The sequence below is a fragment of the Corvus kubaryi genome, unplaced genomic scaffold (genome assembly GCF_017639235.1).
Source record: "Corvus kubaryi isolate FWS band 111438036 unplaced genomic scaffold, C.kubaryi_AGA036_p1.0 76, whole genome shotgun sequence".
Taxonomy (NCBI): domain Eukaryota; kingdom Metazoa; phylum Chordata; class Aves; order Passeriformes; family Corvidae; genus Corvus; species Corvus kubaryi.
This window is the reverse complement of record NW_024582063.1, coordinates 14,194,804-14,200,984: the sequence shown is the minus strand read 5'-3', so window position 1 is coordinate 14,200,984 and position 6,181 is coordinate 14,194,804.

Here is a 6,181-nt window from a genome sequence, read left to right as displayed (position 1 = left end):
GCTTAGATAAACTTCAACTTTAAAAAAAAAGTCCCTGGCCCCCAGCTGTTTCTGAAGAAAACCAAAACAAAACACAACACAATCTTCAGAAATATTTCATGGAATAAAAAAGCATGGAGATTGCAAGCTGGTTTATAACCTTAATATCTGCGTGATCATTTGTTTTTAATTCAGCTAAGATAAATAATTTAAAAGGTTTTCCCTTTTATAATGAATGTGGCAGTCTTTAAAAACTGGTTTTTTCTTTTTAATTCATGTGTTATAATACCTAGTCATCTATTTTTTCCTCAGTGCAAGTATTAGTACTGCACTTACTCAAAGTTTACCAATAACAAGTGCTTGTATGTTACCCAGGAAATCTGGATCCAAAAAAATAAAGGGTGGGAGAGGAGTGTTGTGAATATTATCAGCAGAAACTGGAGAAATAAATTGCATTTGTTGTTCTCTAAAAAGTTTTTCTAGAAGCTTCAAAGACAGTTCACTATTTGTAATGTTTTAGAGTTTGCCACAGAAATTAAATTTGAATACTAGAACCTGAATTCTGCTGCTTTTACTAACAGACATTTCTTTCCTTAGCTACCACCAGGAGCTTCTCTGCCCAGTGCCTCCACAGTAGCACTGCAGGATGCCACACAGACTGAGAACATGATGCCCCCTTCTTCCTCTCCAGGGCAGCCCTCCCAAATTTATGTAAATCCATACTGATCTACTTACCTGCCCACTATTTCTAAGATAGGCTGGGAAATGTGCCAGTTTGGTGAGTCTCTGAATTTATATGTCACATACTCTGATGAGAAGGGCAGCAATTAATGTTACTAACATCTCATTATCCAAACCAGGATCTATTTTAAGGTAGAGCGACTCAGTCACAGCTTCGGGCTCACTTCAAATTCAGGCTGACACCACTGCATAAACAAAATATGCCTGATCTTTCAAAGATATCTTTGGAACTCTAATAACAAACAAACCAAACCAAACCAATCTAAAAATCAGCAGAAATAACTGTTCTCCTATATAATTTTTTTTTACTTCCCATCCTTTAGGAAACAACGCCTTTGAAAGCCATAAAATGAAAGCTATTCATCACTGAAATGTCATATCATCATTTTTTCAAAAGCCTCCCATAGAAAGACAGACAATTTAAGATGTCAGAGTAAAGACTTTGCTTAATCCAATTTTAATCTATAAAAGATGACAATTGGACTGGGCTAGAAGCCAGCTCCCAGAGAGCCAAGCCTTTTGTCACACATAGTCTTATTTGCACTGCTGTGTTACTGAACAGTAGTAAACATATCAGAAGACTAAATATCCATGACACAATCTGGGAGCTCTATCAACTTAAAATCTTTACCTTCTACGGCAGCAAGGAACAAACAAAAATCAACAGCAAGTAATGATTTCCTGGACACTGGGCTGGTTATGATATATTTAAGATGCATGTGATGAGACCCATTAGCCAGTAGAAAATGGCAAATGGGAGTTTTGTGTGTTTGCATGTGACCTGAAACAGTTAACAATAATGATATTTAATCATCAGCACCGTGATGACGCAGAAAACAAACCCTCCTCAGCATCTGTTTTCCCAATGGCACATGGCAGATGAACATACAGCAAGTGAATTTGCTGGAAGTGCTTATGCCTAGTGAGTCACTAACATTGCTAAATTCAGTTTGCATGTTTTAGTGCAAAGAGAGAGACAGAAAGGAAGGAGTAGTTTTGAGAAGTTTTCTACTAGAAAGTCAGTCTGAAAATGCCTGCTCAATTAGGTACTTATTTGGTCATCAAGTCACCAGTGCCTGAAAAATCTACTTGCTATTTATCACAAATGAATGGCATCAAGGCAAAAAACCAAGAGTCAGTAGTGTCCTCCTGAACCATGTAACAAAGTAACCTTTTACTACCAATGCCCACATGGAGAACACCTCATCCATCTCTTTCTTCAGTTTCTTGGCAAGATTTCAGGTTCCTTCAACAGAGCTTTTTCTGTTGCCCTTAAGTGCGAGAAGTAAGCGCTCCCTGTCAACAGAGCACTTGCATGTTCTGCATTAGCCAGACATGATGAACACACATTCTGCAAAGTGAACTATGGCCCCTCCCATAGAAGTTGATAAAAAACCAGTTCCTGATGAATTTTAGATGACAACTTCTTCCATAAAAGCACATATTTGGGAGGAAGACAAGCAGTTCAAAACCAACTGGTCTTCCTATGAGGCACAGCTATAATCCCCACAAAAAGGAATACTAGGATTTGTTATTTGGAAGGCCTGCCATCTGGCTTTCTCATATTGTCCAACCAGTCCTGCTAATTGGGAGAGCAAAAATACTTTTGCTTAACAGCAAACCTCAGCTGTGAAGCAGCAATCTGTTCATTCTCCCATGATACTCAGGGTCAGTTTTTCTGTCACTACTATTCCCTTTTGCACCTGGCCACCTTTATTTTCTAAACCACTGATCTAGTAAGAAACTCTTAAGCAAAGGAGATATGCTCATGATCCCACACTGAACCAGTGCTCACTGAATAGCCAGTTCTATCATGCAACTGGTAGGTCAGTGCCTGGGGAACAACATGCCAAAAACCACTCTTGGATTCTCCAACACCCAAAGTAAATGACAGAAAAAGGTCCATCTTTAGGCCATATATACTTACAGGAGATCAGGAAGCCCAGTTCCAATCCAGGAAAAGCAATGACTTGTCAAGAGGATTTCTAAAGACTTCAGTAGCTGCAGAATTTCATTCACAGCATAGAGGCCCTAGCATAAGCTAAATTTTGTCATTCTAGATGTAAAGAGCTCCTGGCTTGTGTCTTTCAATGAATAATGAATCTCCCATGCTGGGGAATCTTCTGTGTCTGGGAAACGTACAGCTTTGTATTAGAAAAATAAAGCAACATGGTTCATTGCACTATTTTGAACAGCTGTCTTTCAATTTTTGCACATCCCTCTTATGACCACTGACAATACAAAGGCACCAGCCATTCTTGCCCAGAACTGTGGGGAGATTGGCAGAGGGCTGTGGCCTAAGTGTCTCTGGGTAGAGCAGAACTGGAAGATTTGTACAATCTGAGGCACTGCAGAGAGATGGGCTGATGATAGGAGTGATGCCAGAACAAGCAGGTGCAACAGACTTACCATTTGAAACCTGTATATCTCTTATTTTGCCAAAAAATAAAAATTAAAAAAAAAAAAAAAGAGAGATTTTGGTGCAAGTCTGAGCCATTTTCAAGAAAAACTGAAAGCAAAGTGGTCAGTGACATCCTTGTATAGAAGACAAAGTCTTTCTGGTTATTATTCTGCTAATGAAGGAATGAACCCAAGATGGAAAAAACCACCACCACATTTCTACAAGTAAACAATTAAAATAGTCTTAATGCTTTGGAACAATATTGCCAAATGATCATACTTGAATGGTCCTTTTTCCAGCTCCTGCAGCAGGAAGAGCAGGGTTAAAAAAACAAAACAACAGGGGGAAGAATGGGAGAACACCCTGACACAACAAGGATCCTTCAACAGCTCCTGTTTAATTTTCATCTGATTGGCTTCTCCAGTCACAGTAGCATTATGTAGCTAATTGTTCTCTTAATAGTTTGCACCAAAATGCTGCTTATACTTAGCTCACTAATAGCTCTGGCCAATGGATACACAAAGGAACAGCAAGGACAATGTAAGAATTCAGCTGTACCAAAGAAAATTCTAGTCCTACTAAATTTGGCAGCACAAATCTCTTATGTTACCTGTGATTTAGAGGACGGGCTGATCATCTGGGAATATTACTGTGTTCTTCTCAGTATATTAAACAAAACTGGCAACTTTCCATTACAAATTTTATTTTGTTTTTCACTGCATAATGTCTCAGGAAAGACGTCCCATCCTTACAATACAATTTTAGCATCAACAATACGCTTTTACATGAAAATTCAATTATACTGAGGGTGTATATAAGTTTAATAGCCACCCTTAAGTGCTCCTCTGTCCAGGCTGCCTTGAACTGTGGTACATCTCTGAGGTTTTAAGGAGATGGATGCCTTGCGATCTAAATTTAAAGCAGTGAGACTTCAAAATAATGCTTGGAAAATGAGCTTTTCTGAAAGTTGACTGTTGCATCAGCAAATTTTACAGATCTCTGGAACTGATACTCTCATGAAGCTGAGGAGCATTGAGAGCTACAGATGAAAGATCCTGAGCACATAAAAACCACTGGAAAAACAAAAGAGTTTGTATCCACCATTAAAAAAAGCCCACCAAAACAAAACCTTTCTTTTACAACAAAAGGAGATTCTAACATGCAAAAACAGCTTTCCAGTAATAGGACACAAATGTACAAAAGCTCAATTCACTAAATAATTATGAACCAAGCATCACATTATTTAAATTCCTGTTGTTCTTTAATTGGTTTCAAAAGGAGGTAAGAGTTCATTCAGTGCCAATAGTCACAGAGTGCAATAAACATCCAGTTCATACCAATTCATTCAAGAATTATGATGTCAGGCTTTTGAAATAGAGATAGTGGCCAGTTGTAGGAAGACAAGTTTTATTCACAGAATAGTAAAAATCAATCTTATTGCACATACCCATAAAGGTTGAAGAGTTCAGGGATTGTTGGGGAATCTGCCATCTGAAATTTTCACACACACTGCTGACAAGATTTGCTGCAAAACGTGAAGTCAATTACAGACAATTTTGTTTCACCCACATAAAGGATGAGTCATAGAGATATACACTAATATGAGAATTCCTTGATGTGTTTGGAAACAAGTGGCCAGCACCAAGCTCTCCCCAGCTAGCTAATCCATGTATCTCCATGCAATTGTTGCAGTAGGAGAAGCTTTTACAATAAAAAGCAGCAGCATTGCTCTCTTCTTTTGGGAGACACAGCTCATTCCACTATCCCAACAAAGCTTCTCAGCCAATATAAAATGCCAAAAATAATTACCTCTTTAGCAACTGCAGGAAGCCAACACATTTGAACAAGAAACTTGGTGATAAATGCTCAACAATGGATAGTTAAGGATGACAGAAAATGTCAGACAATCCCCTTTAGAGGGCTACTTGCAGCACAACTACAGCATGAGGAAGGCAACAGCAAAGAGGATAACTATGTGCCCAGTGTTCTTCATTTTGCCCCACAGAAAGAACAGCAATTTTTAAGTTTCCATTAGTCATGCAATTTCCTCAGTAATGAGAACAAAAGGAAACCTAAAAGAATATCTATTCATAGGGAAATTCCCATTGATAGTTTTTCTGTTACAGTTGAAAGACAGTTGCAGAAGCATAAAATTGCCAAGAGGAGGCTGCAGGGAGGAATAAACACTTAAATAGGTCTAGTAAAATCTTTACCATGAATTAAGAATGAATAATTCTTTGCCCTTAAATTAAGAATTAATTAAGAATGAATGATTCTTTTTTCTTAAAATACATGCAAAGGCAGTAGTTATTATGCTCCATAACAGAAATTGCTTTAATATGTAGAAACTAAGCAAAGGACAAAAGAATCACAGAGCCACAGTCAGCCTCTCATGTTCAGAGACTCACTTCAAGTCTTGTATCAAACCAGAGCTGAAAAGCAGGTAGCCTGCTTTGATCTTTCAAATTTGACACGTATATAAGCAATTACATCATAGAATTCAAGAGCCAGTTTCAAAGCAAGTATTTAAAAGCCAGACTAACTTAGAAAATGATGAGACTGAGATATTTAGAAATCGATGCTCATTATTTTATTCCCCTGGGCCACCTGATACTGTATGTAAAGTCGCCTTGGAGGCTAACAACAGAATAGCTGATCAGTCTTAATGCCTGTGCTGGTTTTGGATGGGGTGGAGTTAGTTTTCTTCCCAGTGGCTTGTTGGGGCTGTGTTCTGGATTTGTGCTGAACACAGAGCTGATAATACAGAGATGTTTTTGCTATTGCAGAGCAGGGCTTACACAGAGCCAAGGCCTTTTCTGCCTTTTGTACTGCCACAATGGCAAGGAAGTTGGGGCTGCCTGGAGGTTGGGAGGAGACACAGCCAGGACAGGTGACCCCAACTGACCTAAAGGATATTCTAGACCACACAACACCATGCTCAGTGCATAAAGTCGGAGGAAGAAGAAGGAAGGGGGGATATTCTGAGTCATGAGTTTGTCTTCCCAAGAAACCATAATGGGTGAGGGGCCCTGCTCTCCTGGAGATGGCTGAACACCTGCC